Source organism: Polypterus senegalus, chromosome 3, assembly GCF_016835505.1.
Source record: "Polypterus senegalus isolate Bchr_013 chromosome 3, ASM1683550v1, whole genome shotgun sequence".
NCBI classification, from domain to species: domain Eukaryota; kingdom Metazoa; phylum Chordata; class Cladistia; order Polypteriformes; family Polypteridae; genus Polypterus; species Polypterus senegalus.
Genome location: NC_053156.1, coordinates 22,182,879 through 22,203,305, shown reverse-complemented (window position 1 = coordinate 22,203,305; position 20,427 = coordinate 22,182,879). Strand labels below are relative to the sequence as shown.

General features: G+C 42.9%; 2 pseudogenes; one reads left to right on the top strand and one right to left on the bottom strand.

Annotated features, from left to right (window-relative positions):
* Positions 1-239: 239 nt before the first annotated feature.
* On the bottom strand, positions 240-15,990 carry LOC120526434 (annotated as a pseudogene).
* Positions 15,991-17,121: 1,131 nt separating this feature from the next.
* LOC120526749 lies at positions 17,122-18,217 on the top strand (annotated as a pseudogene).
* Positions 18,218-20,427: the final 2,210 nt, after the last annotated feature.

The following is a 20,427-nucleotide window of genomic DNA, read 5'->3' as shown; positions in this document are numbered from 1 at the left end:
TTTTCCGCATCCCACTACTTGTGTTTTCATGCATAGTTGAGTCACTTGGCCTTGTTTTCACATCAGAGGAATGGCTTTTTGGCCACAATTCTTCCATGAAGACTTCTCTGGACAGTAGATGGGTGTACTAGGGTCCCACAGCTTTCTGCCAGTTCTGAGCTGATGGTTCAGCCGGACATCTTCCGATTTCGAAGGGAAGTAAGCATGATGTGTCTTTTTATATGCCACACTAAGTTTCCTTAGCCGACCACTGCGTCTGCGGTCCTCAGCGTTGCCCGTTTCTTCTTTCCTTCTTCAAAAGAGTTTGAGCGGCACATCTTGAAACCCCAGTCTGCTTTGAAATCTTTGCCTGGGAGAGACTTTGCTGATGTGGTATAGCGACCTTGTGTCTTGTTGCTCTGCTCCTCTTCTACAACCTCACCTTGGTGTTCGTTGCCCAGTTTTAAGCCTCTTAAAGCAGCTGTTTCTGTTTCAGTCTACATATGAAAATGATGATCAGTAGCACCTGGTTGGTATATTTGGTTAATCATACGCCTGACTAGAATCCTACAAAATCCCTGACTTTGTGCAAGTGTACCTATAATACTTGATGCTGGTTTGAAGGCACTGGGGAGTCGTACCAAATATTGATTGGAGTTAAGATTGTTCTTCTGTTAGCTCACTTTGCATTTTGTAAACTGATAAAAATAAACAATTAGAATTTATACTTGTGAACGCAGCATTTCTTTCACACCTGCCCAAAACGTTTGTACAGCAAGGCAGTTGGGTTTGTGGGCCTCCCTACTCAGACATTCATTTTCAATTCAGCTCATACATTTTCTGAGATTTCACTCACGGCCACCCCAGTACTTTCACCTTGTTGTCTTTAAGCCGTTTCCTCACTTAGCAGGTATGCTTAGCTTCATTCTCCTGCTGGATGACAAATTTGCAAATTTTCTGTCTGATGTTTTGAGATGTTGCTTCCGAGAATGTTCAGAGAGTCCTCCTTTCCTCATAATGCCATTTAACTTTTACCAGCGAAGCATGCCCACCCCGTCACCTTAATTGTGATTCTCAGCTAGGACAGTGTTCTTTGGCTTAAAATCTTCAGTCTTCTTCCGCCATACATGGCTGTGGTCATCATGGCCAAAGAGTTCCATTTTTTTGTTTAATTTGACCACAGAATGCCAGTTTCTTAGTATTGGTGATCATCTGCAAATTTCAGTCTGATTTTTTTTTTTTATTGTCTCTCATGGAGTAGAAGTTCTTCCTTGTGCACCAACCGTTCAGGCTATGGTGATGAAGTGCTGTCTTAATGGTACATGTAGACACTTTGGTACCTGATACCTCCAACTCCTTTGTTGTTATCTCGGATTTAAGTTGAATATTTCACTGCAAAGTTCAGTCATCCTGGGAAGTTCACATTTGTGCCTGAATGGTGCAGTGTCTCTGCGGTCCATAGATATTTGGAGTTATGTATAACTGTTTTTATAGGATCTTGGGGTACCTCCGGTTGTTTGGAAATTTACTCCTGAGGAGGAAGTGGACTTGGTGAGGTCCATGGAGTTTCTTGAGATGTTTTCTCCGAGTTGCTTGGATTTTTTCCAAAGCCACAGTTGCACTGCCAGTGAGCTCAATTAAGACAATTGGCCAATCACAAGCTTGTCAAAGCCATGACATCGATATCTGTAATCTAAAAGGCTGTTTAAACAGACCTGTTACTTGGTATTGGTAGACTTTTGACCCAGTTTTCTTCTTCATCTTCTTTCGGGTGCTCCCATTAGGGGTCACTCCAGCGGATCATCTTCTTCCGTATCTTTCTGTCCTCACCATCTTGCTGTGTCACCCCCATCACCTGCTTGTCCTCTCTCATCACATACATAAACCTTCTCTTGGGCCTTCCTGTTTTTCTCTTGTCTGGCAGCTCTGTCCTTAGCACCCTTCTCTCATTATACTCGGCATCTCCCCTCTGCACATGATTTGTTTAAATAAAGGTTGAACTAAATCTGTATATTAGCTGTTATTTTCACATTACCATGTTAGAAATTGACAAGCGAGATCAGGCCATTCAGTCCAAGCTTGTTTGTTTAGTTGATAGCTAAGCTTTTCCAGTACTTCTTAAACTTGTTAGGAAGGCAGGCTCTATTGTAGGCACGGAGCTGGACAGTTTGACATCGGTGGCAGAGCTATGGGCGCTGAGCAGACTGCTGTCAATCATGGAGAATCCACTGCATCCACTGAACAGGATCATCTCCAGACAGAGGAGCAGCTTCAGCGACAGACTGAGGAGACCCCACACTATGTGACTCTTCAATTCCACCCGGGTGGGTAAACATTAACATTATACAAAGTTATTGTCTGTTATACCTTCATTGTTATCACTCCTTAATTTAATGTTCCTTATCAGTATGCTGCTGCTGGATTATGTGAATTTTCCCTTGGGATTAATAAAGTATCTATCTCTCTCTCTCTATCTCTCTAATTTAAAATCGGAGTGAATGGTAACTTGACACGTGTGGAGTTGTGAAGCATTGAGGTGAGAAGCCTTCAGCTCAGCGAGACTCAAACCTTTAGCCTGAACTGTACGACTTAGTAGCAGGTATCCCATCCTCTTTTCCAGGACTATAGAGTCGGAACTCAAAACCTTTGACTCCTACTCCTCGAATTCTGGGATGTCCAACTCCTTTATTTGTAGTGATACTAATATAAACTGCTCAAAAACAATTAAAAGAACACTTTGAAAATGCATCTGATCTCAATGGGATCAAAACAAATCCTGCTGGCTGTCTCTACTGCTCTGGACTAATATGGTGAAATGTTAGGAACTAAAGGATGGAAATGAAAATGATGAACCGACAGAGGGCTGAACTCAGACACCCCGAAAATCAAAGGGAGACAATGATGGGGCAGACCGGTGAGTCCATCTGGCAGAAATTTCATTACAGCAACTCCAAAGTGTACTCAGTAGTTTGTATGCCCTCTCTGTCTCTCTTCAATAGATCAGACATTACTTTTCATATCTACTGAATCTCCATCTTTTATCAAAAGATTTTATAAATTCATTCTTAACAGTTGGCTACAAAGATAAGTTAAAACCCATTTTAAATTTAATGCCCAATAAAAATGAGCACTGGAGAATCAAAAATCTTAAGTGTGAGCACACAGGGAAAACATACACCTGGCACAAGTTAAGAATTGGGAGACGTTTTCTGTTTTGGTAAAGTGGCACTTTGCCTAATAATAAATAATACTAATACATTTTATTTCTATAGCGCCTTTCCCAAGCTCAAGGCACTTCACAGAGTTTAAGAAAGAACGGCAGGGTATACAGTATATAGCATAGTACAAACCAGATCAATTAAATAAAGAAGAGTAAGATAGTAAATTCAGTTAAAAGCCTAACAGACACCATAATTGATGGTCTAGCGCACACACAGGTTACATGAGCATCTTGACATGGAGGTAAACTGAGAGAAGGATAATAAAGTCAAGTAGAGCTAAAAGCCTTCCTGAACAGATAAGTTGTTTTTTAAAAGACCTGATTAATTTTGGTAGGTCACTCCAGAGTCTGGGCACTCGCTTTACAGCTGAAGGCCCTGCTGTCACCCACGGAGTGTAGGTTAGTGTGGGGCACAACAAGATTACCAGAATCAGAGGACCTTAGTGGGCAGACAGGCACATAGTGATGGTGAAGGTCACTGATGTAGTTTAACGTGAGGTTATTTAAGGCTTTGTAGGTTATTAGTAGGATTTTATATTCGATTCTGTAAGACACGGGGAGCCAGTGAAGACGGAGCAGGATGGGTGTGATGTGCTCGCTGCTGCTAAAAAAAATAAATGGGTTTAAATAGAATATGTAGCTAACGCCAAATTAATTTTGTCTGCTCCGTTTAACCTTAAGTTAATTAGCTCACATAAAGCGTACCAGCATTTTTATTTGAAGAGTGAAAGTTGTAGAATGGCAAGAAGACCAAAAAAATGTAAAGCTTCAAATCATATTCATTTTGAATAAGGTCACCTCAGATAATTGGGTGATGGCAGTACAGACCATCCATCCATCCATTATCCAACCCGCTATATCCTAACTACAGGGTCATGGGGGCTGCCGGAGCCAATCCAGGCCAACACAGGGTGCAAGGCAGGAGACAAATCCCGGGGTGCCAGCCCACCGCAGGGCACACACACTAGGTATAATTTAGGATTGCCAATGCACCTAACCTGCATGTCTTTGGACTGTGGGAGAAAACCCACGCAGACACGGGGAGAACATGCAAACTCCACGCAGGGAGGACCTGGGATGCAAACCCGAGTCTCCTTACACACTGCATCACCGTGCCGCCCGTAAAGCAAAAATAAAGTTGGTTTAAATTAACGTTTGGTCACATACCTCTTTGCAATCAACATGTACAGAGGCTGCGACCCATCGATAAACAGACCCTTTGACTTCATTTGGCCGGCTCTGCCAAGCCTTTATGGCAGCCTCTTTCACTAGATAGATAGATAGATAGATAGATAGATAGATACTTTATTAATCGCAAGGGGAAATTCACATACTCCAGCAGCAGCATAATGATAAAGAACAATATTAAATTAAAGAGTGATAACAATGAAGTTATAACAGACAATAACTTTGTATAATGTTAACGTTTACCCCGGGTGGAATTGAAGAGTCGCATAGTGTGGGGTCTCCTCAGTTTGTCAGTGGAGCAGGACGGTGACAGCAGTCTGTCTGTCGCTGAAGCTGCTCCTCTGTCTGGAGATGATCCTGTTCAGTGGATGCAGTGGATTCTCAATGACTGACAGGAGTCTGCTCAGCACCCGTCTCTCTGCCACAGATGTCAAACTGTCCAGCTCCTTGCGTAGAATAGAGTCTGCCTTCCTCACCAGTTTGTCCAGGCGTGAGGCATCCCTCTTCTTTATGCTGCCTCCCCAGCACACCACCATGTAGATGAGGGCGCTCGCCACAACCGTCTGATAGAACATCTGTAGCATCTTATTGCAGATGTTGAAGGACGCCAGCCTTCTAATGAAGTATAGTCGGCTCTGTCCTCTCTTGCACAGAACATCAGTATTGGCAGTCCAGTCCAATTTATCATCCAGCTGCACTCCCAGGTATTTATCGGTCTGTACCCTCTGCACACAGTCACCTCTGATGATCATGGGGTCCATGAGGGTCCTGGGCCTTCTAAAATCCACCACCAGCTCCTCAAACCACCTCCTTACTTCAGGTGTAGGTGGTTTGAGTCACACCATTTAACAGAGTCTTTGATTAGGATCCTATACTCCTCCTCCTGCCCACTCCTGATGCAGCCCACCATACCAGTGTCGTCAGCGAACTTTTGTACGTGGCAGGACTCCGAGTCATATTGGAAGTCCGATGAATATAGGCTGGTGCTTCATTTGGGTCTTTTCTGACTTCGGTTTCCTATTCAGTTGGTAAAACGCTTTCTCAGTTGGGTTCATATCAGGAGGCTAACTTGGCCAGTCCATAACTTTCCGCTTGTTCTTACTGCGGAGTCCGTTGGTTAGGCAGGCAGTACGTCTGTGGCCTTTGTCTTGCTGTGTTCTGAGCCTTTGCCCAGAGCAACTGGAAACATTAGTTTGGATTTGAGAAGACATTGTTTTTGCTACCATCGTCATCATTTGCATCATCAATAGAGAGCACCGAGTCTGTTCTGGAAGCCGCAAAGCCGTGACGCTTTCTCCTCCGCACCTCACAGGTGTGCTGAGGATCGTTTGCGGCCTTTCTCTTTCTCCACACTTTTCCCTTCTCGTCACTCTGGTAAAGGTTAATATTTCCCTCATCTGTCCTGAAAACTGTGTTCCTCGACCCTTTCAGCTCATCTTTGTACTTCTTTGCAAATTCCAGTCAGGACTTTCCGATCTTGATGCTGATGACAGGTTAGCACGTTGTAGTGTATGCAGCTTCTGTATTCCTTTTCCTCTCCTGTGACTCTTGCACCCTTTTAAACTGTCTCTCATTTTCTTCTTTGGATGTCACTATAAGATTTCTCCTCACTGCTTCCGTCATCCGCTGCCATGGTGTTTTCTGGGACGGCCTGCTTGTTGCAAACTTTGTTGCACCCTCCAGGGGTTTGTCTTTAGTTTTTTTAAATATCCCATAGTGTGTTGGGTTTGGAATGCCGAGTTGTTTGCCGGTGGTTCTGACTGACATTCTCATTCTCAAGATGGCTTGCTTTTCTCTCACAGTCATTCATGTTTTGTACCTTTTTGAGCCCAAATGTAAACTCCAGTGACTTCAACCAACCCAAAAAGCAAGCAAAAGAAGATGAGGAGGTGACCTGATTGAAGTGTTTAAAAATCAGGGAATTCGTCCAGTGGATCGAGACGGTGACTTAACTGTAAGATGAGTTTGTCAAGAACACGGGGACACAGCTGGAAACTTGTGAAGGGGAAATGTCACACAAACATTAGGAAGGTTTTCTTTACACAAAGAATGATAGACACTTAGAATAAGTGACCAAGTAGTGTGGTGGACAGGAGGACTTTAGGGGAAGAATTAAAAGGACAGGACTGACGAGCTTTGGTGGGCTGTGCTCGTCCAGATTGTTCTCATGTTCTGACCTGACAAACTCTGAGCTCAGAGCATATGGGACAGCTGAGCAATTAGAATCACCCGTCAGTCATTTGTCCCCTAATGCTTCTTGGGGACTAAACACAACAAATGTCATTTTCTTCCAATATTGTTTATTATAAGTCAACCACTGCACAGATATAAAAGCTTAAATTCTGAAATTTGGTCTCATTTGTATTTTCACCAAGCATACGTATGAATATAACAAAAATAACTCCTATTAGCTCATTGCTTCTCATTATACGGGCTGGAGATGGTGGCACTGACCAGAAAGCAGGAGACAGAGCTGGAGGTGGCAGAGTTAAAGATGTTAAGGTTTGCATTGAGTGTGTGATGAGGATGGACAGGATTAGAAATGAGGACATTAGAGGGTCAGCTCAGGTTGGATGACAAAGTCAGAGAGGCGAGATTGCATTGGTTTGGACATGTGCAGAAGAGAGATGATGAGTATAATGAGACAAGGGTGCTAAGGATAGAGCTGACAGGGAAGAGGAGATGAGGAAGGCCTAAGAGGAGGTTTATGGATGTGGTGAGAGAGGACATGCAGGTGATGGGTGTGACAGAACAAGATGGAGAGGACAGGAAGATATGGAAAAAGATGATCTGCTGTGGCGACCCCTAACAGGAGCAGCTGAAAGAAGAATTAGAAGCCCATTGTTTGTCGCTGTATGTTGTTAGCACATGCAAGTAAGAATTCCTTCCCATTCGGTACATTTGACAATAAGGACCCTTTAAACCTATAACGTCAGTCGAAGTTAGCTGTGTAATGGCAGACTTGTTATTGGGCTGAATGGCCTGTTCTCAAAATTGCTTCGGTGTTTCTGACATTCTTTGCAGTTTCCTGAAGAAACATATTTGACTTTCATGACTGGGGTCTGTTTTTTGCTTCTACTCTGTTCAATGCTTGCATGGACTGGGAGTTTGTTGGGCAGGGTCGTGGGGTCCAGCAGCTGCTGAGTGAATAGAGATTCACTGATCTCGACTTTGCATGACGATGCTGCGATCTTGTGGAATCAATGGGCTCTCGAGAGACTGAGTGAGGAGTCTGAGTGTCCTGATAAAAACCAAGAGCCAGGCCTTTAATGACCTCTTGGGCACAACAGCAGTGAGTCTGTCTGCAGAGAGAGTGTCGACCTCGTCGAGAGGTTTATTTACCTCACGTCTCTGGTGACTCTTCCTATGAAGTCAATAGACAGATTGGGAGAGCATGAGGGGGTCATGAGGTCTATGGAAAGGGGTGTGTGGTGCTCCTGATATCTCTGTAAAATGATGAAGGTCTAAGTCTTTAGAGTCCTGGTGCTCCCTGGTTGTGAGACATGGGCACTATCCAGTGACCTGAGATGAAGACTGGACTTGTGTCTCTTCAGAGAATCCTTGGGTCCCGCTGGTTTGACTTTGTGTTGCTCATGGAGTCCTGAATGAGGCACATGACCAGCATTGCATTACAGTCATGTGGCGCGACTACCCGAGGGTGACCCAGCTCGTAGTATCCAAGCAGCTGGACCAGGCCAAGGGGATGCCCATGTAACAGCTGGCTGCGGCAGATAGAGGGTCATTTCTGAAAGGTGGGACTGCACTGTGTGTTTGCCTGGGGGGTTGCCAACCAGGATCCCGAGCAGTTTCATCATGTGGAGGATGCAACAACACGCTGTACCAGTGCCTGCTCCCCGACCTGACCTGACCTGTTATTGTCAGACTGATGGTGATGTGGAAGAGGCCCAGAGATGCTAAAAAGACAAAGGTGATGCTACTTGTTGGAGGATGAAAGGCCCATTTACTCCAAAGTCATCATTGGATGTAGGTTTCGCACAGACTCCATGCTAAAATTCAATTCACTCTGCAGTGTGAACATCACAGAATCAGAATCTGAGTTTAACTTGGTAGTGACTTTTGGACTCCTTCACCAACATGCAAGTAAAACACTTTATAAAAAATGCGATCTGAAGGGTTCGAAACATGCAGAGTCAGTTGGTCCCAACTAAAACTGATATTGGGCCAAGCAGTTTGAGTAACTGAGAGAGTTGGGCCACCGACACCCAACAGAGTGTCAGGTTTGAAAGGCACTATATGAGACAGATGGATACAGTAGATGTGAAGTGTAGAATATAATAGATAAATGTGAAAGGTGTTGCACTACACAGGGTGGCTTTACAGTTGTGAGTATACAAGGTCAGCAATTTGAGCACTTCTGAGGCTCTATGGCAGGCACGGAGCTGGACAGTTTGACATCCGTGGCAGAGCGACGGGCGCTGAGCAGACTCCTGTCAGTCATGGAGAATCCACTGCATAGTCTGAACAGGATCATCTCCAGACAGAGGAGCAGCTTCAGCGACAGACTGCTGTCACCGTCCTGCTCCACTGACAGTCTGAGGAGACCCCACACTATGCGACTCTTCACTTCCACCTGGGGGGGTAAACGTTAACATTATACAAAGTTATTGTCTGTTATAACTTCATTGTTATCACTCTTTAATTTAATATTGTGTTTATCAGTATGCTGCTGCTGGAGTATGGGAATTTACACTTAGATAGATACTTTATTAATCCTATCTATCTATCTATCTATCTATCTATCTATCTATCTATCTATCTATCTATCTATCCCACAAACTAACAAACAATTTAGAAATGTTCAGCGACATGTGGGGGACACAACAGGTACTGTGCGCTATGGATGGGGGTGAACTGGTGCTCAACTGGGAATGAAAAGTAATGGTAGGCATCAACAATATGTTTTAATTAATGTGTGGATAGGAGGAGTGTAAAGGGGGTGTAGTGGTGGTTGTCTGATATATACCTTTTTGTTTTATCTTGAATATTGGGATTGTTTGTCTTATGACTGTGTATATTGTTAATGTTCATAATCTAATCTATCTATTATGGTCATTTTAAAATAGTGCCTTTCAAAAATCTATATCTATCGATCTATTATATAGTGCCTTTCATATCTATCTATCTATCTATTTATTTATTATATAGTGCCATGTCTCTATCTATCTATCTATTATATAGTGCCATATCTATCTAATCTATCTATTATATAGTGCCTTTCATATCTATCTATCTCTATCTATCTATCTGTCTATTATATAGTGCCTTTCATATCTATCTATCTTTATCTATCTATCTATCTATCTGTGTATTATATAGTGCCTTTCATATCTATCTATTTTCCCCAAGTTCACCGTGCTGTTGAGACATTCTTTTGAATTAATAAAGTTGTTGTAATAATCATAACCTTCAGGTCTTGTTCCATACATACAACTGTAAACCTAATTTTGCCCACCCCATATAATACATATTTAACTGTACAATACATATGAAAGGTTTTTATTAAGGTTAGAAATTTAACAAACAGGGAGGAGACCATTCAGTCCATGGAGGATGTTTTTGTAGCTAACAGCTAAGCTGTCCCAGCATCTCTTCCAGGTTCTTCTTGAAGATTATGAAGGTTTCTGCTTCAGCTCCATGTCTTGGTAGTTTGTTCCCGTTTACCACAGCTCTTTGCCTAATAAAAGTGTCTCCTGACTTCAGTCTTAAATGCACTTCCCCTTCATTTCCACTAGGTGTCCTCAGATCTGATTCACCATTAAGCTGCATGAATGTTACTGGACCTCCCTTATCGATGCCTTTGAGGATTTTGAAGACCTGGACGAGTCCTCCACAAAGGCTCCTCTGCTCGAGACTGAACAGATTTAATTCTCCGAGTCTGTCAGGTATACTACTACAGTAGTACATATAGATAGCAAGTGTCAAAAGAGGTGTGAATTTGATTGATGACTTTAAGCCCCGCCCCAAATATGATGGATGACATCAAGCCCTGCCCCCAAATATGATTTATGAAATTTGAAAATATGATTTATGAAATTTGAACATATGAAATATGAAAATATTATTTATGTAAATATGAAACTATAAAAGTATGAAAATGTATTTATAAGCTATAAACTTAGGACACGTGGGTTTTATAAACATTAGGTTCAAAATTAATACTGTGAAATTAAATATACACTTATCTTGCAGTCATAGCTATGCTTATGTGTAACTTTCTGAAAATATTCACACCCCCGCGCTTATAAACTCACGACCTCATTTTATAAACATTAGATTCAAAATTAAATATTAATTAATTAAATACAAACATGTCTTGCCGTCATAGTTATGTGTAAACTTTCTGAAAATATTCACAGACCCGCTCTAAGATATAAACTCACAGCCACATTTTATAAGCACTAGATTCAAAACTAATATTATAAAATTAAATATACACTTATCCCGCGTGCAAAGCCACGCATATGTACGACTACATAAAAATGCTATAAAATATTCACACAACCGCTCTAAGTTATAAACTAATAGTAAGAAAATAAATATACCATCATAACTAAAATAACCCCAGCCACCTCAAACCAAACTAAACTAAAAACGGTTTTCACTCCATCTCTAAGTTAGAAGTTGACAACCACATCTTTATCTTTCCTGCACAGTCATAACTGAAATATTCACTCCCATCAAACCAGACTAAGTTACTAAAACGATTTTCACACAGCCCTAAAGTTAAAGTTCACGATTTTATTTAGCCATAACTAAAATGATATTCACTCCCAGCCCCCTCAAACTAAGATATAACTAAAAACAATTTTCACTCCCCCCTCTAAGTTATAAGTTCACCACAAGCGTCTTTATTTGATAAGCACTAGATTCAAAACTAATATTAAATATACAGTACACTTATCCTGCATGCAAAGCCACCTATATGTGTGACTTTCTAAAAAAAATATTCACTCCTAAAGTTCTAAGTTATAAACTCACCATACACGGCCTCATTTTATAAACATTAAGAAATTAAATACAGTATATACACGTCTTGCCGTTATACTGTAGCTATGTGTAACCTTCTGAAAATCTTCACAGACCCGCTGTAAGATATAAACTCACGACACACGACCTCATTTTATAAACACTTTTCATGATTTTTAGTCATGTATAGTTCTGCGTAGCTGTAACTGTCTTAAAAACTCTATAAAGTGAAATATTCAATTACCCGCAAGTGTGCCTCCTTTTATAAATCCGGGGAAATAAATTTTCTTTCACCGCCATGAGAACACATTTGGCCGTGAATTTTAAATGGAAACAAACTTTCTTTCACAGAACATGGATACCTCTGGTGTTAAACTTCAGTTGATCAATAGCAAGAACCACGAAGCCCCCTGCAAGACGAACACATTTGACCGCCAATTTTAAACACTTGGGAAACAAACTTTAGTGTTAAAATATTTATTGTAACAATTCATGCTTTTTATTTAATGAAATCAGAAAATCATACGATTATTAAACCAACCCCACACCATTCAAAGGGGTTTGAAAATATAAGTTGCCTTTAAAATTCATAAGACCCTGCTCTTTGTTATTCGTTAATCGGCTAAATGTCAAAGCCTTTTTACATACCTATGTTCTAAGAACAATATTATTAGACAAACTACTTCCTACTAACGATTCTCTCTTATATACCAAAATGCACAATGAACTTTAAAAGCTCACGAGAAAAGTTATTAAAACCTCCGCGTTGAGCACAGCGGTTTCTTGCTGTCTATGGCACTTGATAAAAAGTTATTTATATGGCGAGTACAAACACAGCTCTTTCCGATACTGTATTTCAGCCGCTTTAATCTTGTAAATATCAAAATTGATCTCGTTTCATATGGTTTGCATGTATACCCCTTTCCATCCACATCCATCCATCCATCCATCCATCCTCTTTACATCCATCCATCCATCCATCCATCCTCTTCCGCTTATCTGAGGTCGGGTCGCGGGGGCAGCAGCTTGAGCAGAGAGGCCCAGACTTCCCTCTCCCCGGCCACTTCTTCCAGCTCTTCCGGGAGAATCCCAAGGCGTTCCCAGGCCAGCCGGGAGACATAGTCCCTCCAGCGTGTCCTGGGTCTTCCCCGGGGCCTCCTCCCGGTTGGGCGTGCCAGAACACCTCACCAGGAGGCGTCCAGGAGGCATCCTGATCAGATGCCCGAGCCACCTCATCTGACTCCTCTCGATGCAGAGGAGCAGCGGCTCTACTCTGACTGAGCTCCTCACCCTATCTTTAAGGGAAAGCCCAGACACCCTGCGGAGGAAACTCATTTCAGCCGCTTGTATTCGCGATCTCGTTCTTTCGGTCACTACCCATAGCTCATGACCATAGGTGAGGGTAGGAAGGTAGATCGACTGGTAAATTGAGAGCTTTGCCTTACGGCTCAGCTCCTTTTTCACCACGACAGACCGATGCAGAGCCCGCATCACTGCAGATGCCGCACCGATCCGCCTGTCGATCTCACGCTCCATTCTTCCCTCACTCGTGAACAAGACCCGAGATACTTGAACTCCTCCACTTGGGGCAGGATCTCCCCCAACCCTGAGAGGGCACTCCACCCTTTTCCGGCTGAGGACCATGCTCTCGGATTTGGAGGTGCTGATTCTCATCCCAGCCGCTTCACACTCAGCTGCGAACAGATCCAGAGAGAGCTGAAGATCACGGCCTGATGAAGCAAACAGGACAACATCATCTGCAAAAAGCAGTGACCCAATCCTGAGTCCACCAAACCGGACCCCTTCAACACCCTGGCTGGGCCTAGAAATTCTGTCCATAAAAGTTATGAACAGAATCGGTGACAAAGGGCAGCCCTGGCGGAGTCCAACTCTCACTGGAAACGGGCTCGACTTACTGCTGGCAATGCGGACCAAGCTCTGACACCGGTTGTACAGAGACCGAACAGCTCTTATCAGGGGGTCCGGTACCCCATACTCCCGGAGCACCCCCCACAGGATTCCCCGAGGGACACGGTCGAATGCCTTTTCCAAGTCCACAAAACACATGTAGACCAGTCGGGCAAACTCCCATGCACCCTCCAGGACTCTGCTAAGGGTGAAGAGCTGGTCCACTGTTCTGCGACCAGGACGAAAACCACACTGTTCCTCCTGAATCCGAGGTTCGACTATCCGACGGACCCTCCTCTCCAGAACCCCCGAATAGAATTTTCCAGGGAGGCTGAGGAGTGAGATCCCAGTATAGTTGGTTACCCCTTTACATCAATTTTAAAATACACGTGGCTACCTAAGAAACGATCTCTCGGTAAAACATAACGTTCACATGATTTAAGCCCTTTCCAATTGATATCATTCATATTCAACTTGACCCTATAATGCTGAAGTCACCAAAAATCACTAGAGGCATAAAGCGAAATGTCAAAACAAAAAATGTACAGAACGTGTGCACCCCAACTGTAAAGCCACGCCCTTTTCTACATTACCGTGACGTGTCTCTCTGGTGGTGTGGTCAGGCTTTAGGGAAATGCCCGCCTCATTGTTAGTAAATAACAATTTAACCCTAAATGCATTGTCATTTAGATTCAAGCTATTATCACTCCAGCCTTTTGCTGGATTGTATGTTATGGTCACATTTTGGTGCCTAAGCTTTAACACTTCATTTACATTTAACCTTTCTTTAACATAACATTTTCTGTCTCTAAGAAGATATGTCCTAAATGTTATGTTTAAAGTACACTATATTTTTGGTGGTAATTGTCATCTTAACTTTTCCTGCATTATCCTGATAATATCCCTAATTAGCACAATTCTGGCAAACCACCGAATAGATCTGAGAGAATGCCATATTCAGGTCAACAAGGTATTACAAAGTATTACAAATTATGGCCACTACAGATGTAGTAAAACTTTCAAATGCTACAGGATCCTGGTTGTAATTTTTGCCATGCATTAAGGGAAGCCCACATTAAAAAAAGTGTGGAATGTTAAAGGGATTAAACGAAAATTTGCAAAATGGCCCCGATTAAAATATGCATAAAATAACAATTTACCAATACAGCGGCCATTCTGCATTGATAACATTTAGCCAAAAAACAAATGATGGATTTATAAAATGTATCAGAGTCTCTCTTAAATCTTGTTGACTGTAAATATGTCAGTTTGTGCACTTTTACCATTAGGGAAAGAAGGTAGCAGTACTGCCCCTATTTGTATAATGTTTACATGTTCTCTCTCTAGCCACAGGGGCTTTCTGCTGGTTTTTCACAAAAACATGTAAATCTGGTTAATTACGAGCTCTAAATTGGCCCTGTTTCCTGCAATGCCAGGAGCCCTAAATATAGTAGGTGGCATGCCTGACCTTATGCCTGACGCTGGCCTTGGATTAATCATGTTCACAAATGAACGTATGTACTTAAAAGGTTGGGTCCTCCACATGTTGGTTATGTTTATGCAATGCAAGTCTGATTTAGAATAGTTTTCCCCAAAACTGCAGGAACAGGTTCTGATACCACATCCTGAAAATGTATGGATGGTTGTGGCTTATTCAAATGATCCTGATAAAGAAAACCCAAGCCACTGTTTATTAATACTGTTTTCATATTACACCCAGATTCAGTCTGAGCAAGCCTAAAATTTCCTTTCCCGGATTAATCAATCCGAGCTAAATGCGTACAACCTTGGTGTAAAGAAAATTTGATGCTAATCAGATGTTTTTGCCTTCTGCATTATGTAGCATACCAAAAGTATTTGGGGAATCAGAAGTTCTAGTGTATCATGTAAAGTCAGGGAAAAATATAGAAGGCCCTGTCCTAAAGCTTTGTCACTGTGGGCCTCCACTAAACTATCTGCATTTACTGGAAATTTTGCTCTTCAAGCAGTCTGAGTTTTGTCAGGAGGAAGTTGGTGAGACACCCAGGATAAACAAATGAAAGCCATTGTACTTACCGTTTGACTATCGGCATACAGCTTAAGGTGATAGCCACTGACCCCTTCAAAACAGTGAACCCACTTTTTCGTTCGGAGCACTGTCCACCCACGTCTACCATTTTGAATGTCAGCTCTTTAAAGGTAAACATGTTTTCTACGACCCCAGTTGTCATGTCTCAGGACCGGAGAATGTCTTCAATGGTTGGGGATATAGTCAACCGCAGAAATGCGATCAAGGTCATTAAGATAGTAAGCCGTGTTATCCTCCAAGTGGCATTCATTGGAGCAACAGAAGCACTCTTGGAAACCTGGGTCAACCCCAGAGCCTCTTCATGAACCCCTTTGCTCTCAGCAGGACCAGTCAGTGCAAACAGCATCATAGGCTCTGTCAGGGTTGTGAATCTCAAATTTGAGGGTTGCCAGGGCTCTTATGATTCTTGTCAGGGAGTCAAGGGCTTGTACTCCATGCAGGCCTCCAAGTTAAAGCCACCATTGTGGATTATCTTCATATGCTTCACTATAGTGCTTTTTCCTGAATTGCTGGTGCCAAGGAGAAGAAGCTTGATCTCACGGCATTGCCGCTGACTCTCAGAGCGCAGGTGTCGGTCGATTCTGCGAGAACGCCGAGCGGCCTCCTTTTCCTCCGAGCTTTGACAACATCCCATGTTCATCCTGAGAGAGAGTTAGAGAAAGAGAGAAAGTATGCGTGAAGGAGGATGATGAAGCAGGGATACGTTTAGCTCTGCTGTAAGTGAGTAGACAGCCTTGATGACAGGTGCTGCTTCCCAGTCATATACAATGCATTGCTGCTGATGTCCTGCTCCTGACATACACACAACGGCCTTCCAACTTGCTTCTAGCACAAAGTTGCCAGACTGCAGAGCGGTCAGTTAGTGCTTCTTCTTTCAGCCAATATCATAGCATTTTCACATCCACCAAGCAAACTGGAGCACATTCCTGTTAATGGAACGATTTGCCTCTCCTCTGCTGTTCCACTGGGAACAGACAATCCCTTCTCCCTCCACCTCTGCATGGTTACTTCATGTCCTCTGTTCCAAATGTAAGGTGCACACGCTTATCCAGCCGGTTTCTGCTCACCTGCACGAGAGGGAAGTGGCCGTTAGCACGTAGTAGTACAAGTAGTACAGTTACGAATGTGATTTGCAAGGGTGAGAAAAATATTGTCTTTGACAAAATTGCCGTCAGAATTGCATTGAGCAGGAGTAGCTGTACTACTTGACAGTAACATCATTTTACCAAACATTCAGCCGAGTATCTTTTCCACCGCTGGTCTACATAGTACCCCGTTCTAAATGGTACAACTGTAGGATTGTAAACTGCAAATAGAGGTGCCATATCTCTTGAGGTGTAGTGCCAGAGCGTTAATCTGATACACAGACTGGGGTGGGTATGTTACTGTACTCATTGACTGTTTGTGAAATTAGCTTCATTAGGTTCTGAAAAGAAATGCACTCAATATATGTATAAAAGAAAAACATCGCTGAACTTCCGTTATTCAAGTGTCGTATTTCTAGGCCTAGCTGCCGTGTGGTGTGGCTTTTAATTATTTATTTATGTCACTCACAAATCTATCTAAAAGGCGCCAGCAATGTTTTTTAAGATTTACAGATTATTTTCCTGCTCTGTTGTTATGCATGCGAGTTGCCTCCATCAAGTGTCTCTCACCTCTCCACACCAACCAGATTGCCGTGCTAACGGCCACTTCCCTCTCATGCAGGCGAGCAGAAACCGGCTGGATAAGTGTGTGCACCTTACATTTGGAACAGAGGACATGAAGTAACCATGCAGAGGTGGAGGGAGAAGGGATTGTCTGTTCCCAGTGGAACAGCAGAGGAGAGGCAAATCGTTCCATTAACAGGAATGTGCTCCAGTTTGCTTGGTGGATGTGAAAATGCTATGATATTGGCCGAAAGAAGAAGCACTAACTGACCGCTCTGCAGTCTGGCAACCTTGTGCTAGGAGCAAGTTGGAAGGCCGTTGTGTGTATGTCAGGAGCAGGACATCAGCAGCAATGCATTGTATATGACTGGGAAGCAGCACCTGTCATCAAGGCTGTCTACTCACTTACAGCAGAGCTAAACGTGTCCCTGCTTCATCATCCTCCTTCACGCATACTTTCTCTAACTCTCTCTCAGGATGAACATGGGATGTTGTCAAAGCTCGGAGGAAAAGGAGGCCGCTCGGCGTTCTCGCAGAATCGACCGACACCTGCGCTCTGAGAGTCAGCGGCAATGCCGTGAGATCAAGCTTCTTCTCCTTGGCACCAGCAATTCAGGAAAAAGCACTATAGTGAAGCATATGAAGATAATCCACAATGGTGGCTTTAACTTGGTGGCCTGCATGGAGTACAAACCCTTGACTCCCTGACATGAATCATAAGACCCCTGGCAACCCTCAAATTTGAGATTCACAACCCTGACAGAGCCTATGATGCTGGTCCTGCTGAGAGCAAAGGGGTTCATGAAGAGGCTCTGGGGTTGACCCAGGTTTCCAAGAGTGCTTCTGTTGCTCCAATGAATGCCACTTGGAGGATAACACGGCTTACTATCTTAATGACCTTGATCGCATTTCTGCGGTTGACTATATCCCCAACCATTGAAGACATTCTCCAGTCCTGAGACATGACAACTGGGATCGTAGAAAACATGTTTACCTTTAAAGAGCTGACATTCAAAATGGTAGACGTGGGTGGACAGTGCTCCGAACGAAAAAGTGGGTTCACTGTTTTGAAGGGGTCAGTGGCTATCACCTTAAGCTGTATGCCGATAATCAAACGGTAAGTACAATGGCTTTCATTTGTTTATCCTGGGTGTCTCACCAACTTCCTCCTGACAAAACTCAGACTGCTTGAAGAGCAAAATTTCCAGTAAATGCAGATAGTTTAGTGGAGGCCCACAGTGACAAAGCTTTAGGACAGGGCTTTCTGTATTTTTCCCTGACTTTACATGATACACTAGAACTTCTGATTCCCCAAATACTTTTGGTATGCTACATAATGCAGAAGGCAAAAACATCTGATTAGCATCAAATTTTCTTTACACCAAGGTTGTACGCATTTAGCTCGGATTGATTAATCCGGGAAAGGAAATTTTAGGCTTGCTCAGACTGAATCTGGGTGTAATATGAAAACAGTATTAATAAACAGTGGCTTGGGTTTTCTTTATCAGGATCATTTGAATAAGTCACAACCATCCATACATTTTCAGGATGTGGTATCAGAACCTGTTCCTGCAGTTTTGGGGAAAACTATTCTAAATCAGACTTACATTGCATAAACATAACCAACATGTGGAGGACCCAACCTTTTAAGTACATACGTTCATTTGTGAACATGATTAATCCAAGGCCAGCGTCAGGCATAAGGTCGGCATGCCACCTACTATATTTAGGGCTCCTGGCATTGCAGGAAACAGGGCCAATTTAGAGCTTGTAATTAACCAGAGTTACATGTTTTTGTGAAAAACCAGCAGAAAGCCCCTGTGGCTAGAGAGAGAACATGTAAACATTATACAAATAGGGGACAGTACTGCTACCTTCTTTCCCTAATGGTAAAAGTGCACAAACTGACATATTTACAGTCAACAAGATTTAAGAGAGACTCTGATACATTTTATAAATCCATCATTTGTTTTTTGGCTAAATGTTATCAATGCAGAATGGCCGCTGTATTGGTAAATTGTTATTTTATGCATATTTTAATCTGGGCCATTTTGCAAATTTTCGTTTAATCCCTTTAACATTCCACACTTTTTTAATGTGGGCTTCCCTTAATGCATGGCAAAAATTACAACCAGGATCCTGTAGCATTTGAAAGTGTTACTACATCTGTAGTGGCCATAATTTGTAATACTTTGTAATACCTTGTTGACCTGAATATGGCATTCTCTCAGATCTATTCGGTGGTTTGCCAGAATTGTGCTAATTAGGGATATTATCAGGATAATGCAGGAAAAGTTAAGATGACAATTACCACCAAAAATATAGTGTACTTTAAACATAACATTTAGGACATATCTTCTTAGAGACAGAAAATGTTATGTTAAAAAAGGTTAAATGTAAATGAAGTGTTAAAGCTTAGGCACCAAAATGTGACCATAACATACAATCCAGCAAAAGGCTGGAGTGATAATAGCTTGAATCTAAATGACAATGCATTTAGGGTTAAATTGTTATTTACTAACAATGAGGCGGGCATTTCCCTAAAGCCTGACCACACCACCAGAGAGACACGTCACGGTAATGTAGAAAAGGGCGTGGCTTTACAGTTGGGGTGCACACGTTCTGTACATTTTTTGTTTTAACATTTCGCTTTATGCCTCTAGTGATTTTTTGTGACTTCAGCATTATAGGGTCAAGTTGAATATGAATGATATCAATTGGAAAGGGCTTAAATCATGTAAACGTTATGTTTTACCGAGAGATCGTTTCTTAGGTAGCCACGTGTATTTTAAAGTTGATGTAAAGGGGTAACCAACTATAGAGGGATCACACTCCTCAGCCTCCCTGGAAAAGTCTATTCGGGGGTTCTGGAGAGGAGGGTCCGTCGGATAGTCGAACCTCGGATTCAGGAGGAACAGTGTGGTTTCCGTCCTGGTCGCGGAACAGTGGACCAGCTCTTCACCCTTAGCAGAATCCTGGTGGGTGCATGGGAGTTTGCCCGACCGGTCTACATGTGTTTTGTGGACTTGGAAAAGGCATTCGACCGTGTCCCTCGGGAATCCTGTGGGGGTGCTCGGGAGTATGGGGTACCGGCCCCTGATAAGAGCTGTTCGGTCTCTGTACAACCGGTGTCAGAGCTTGGTCCGCATTGCCAGCAGTAAGTCGAGCCCGTTTCCAGTGAGAGTTGGACTCCGCCAGGGCTGCCCTTTGTCACCGATTCTGTTCATAACTTTTATGGACAGAATTTCTAGGCGCAGCCAGGTGTTGAAGGGGTCCAGTTTGGTGGACTCAGAATTGGGTCACTGCTTTTGCAGATGATGTTGTCCTGTTTGCTTCCTCAGGCCGTGATCTTCAGCTCTCTCTGGATCTGTTTGCAGCTGAGTGTGTAGCGGCTGGGATGAGAATCAGCACCTCCAAATCCGAGGATG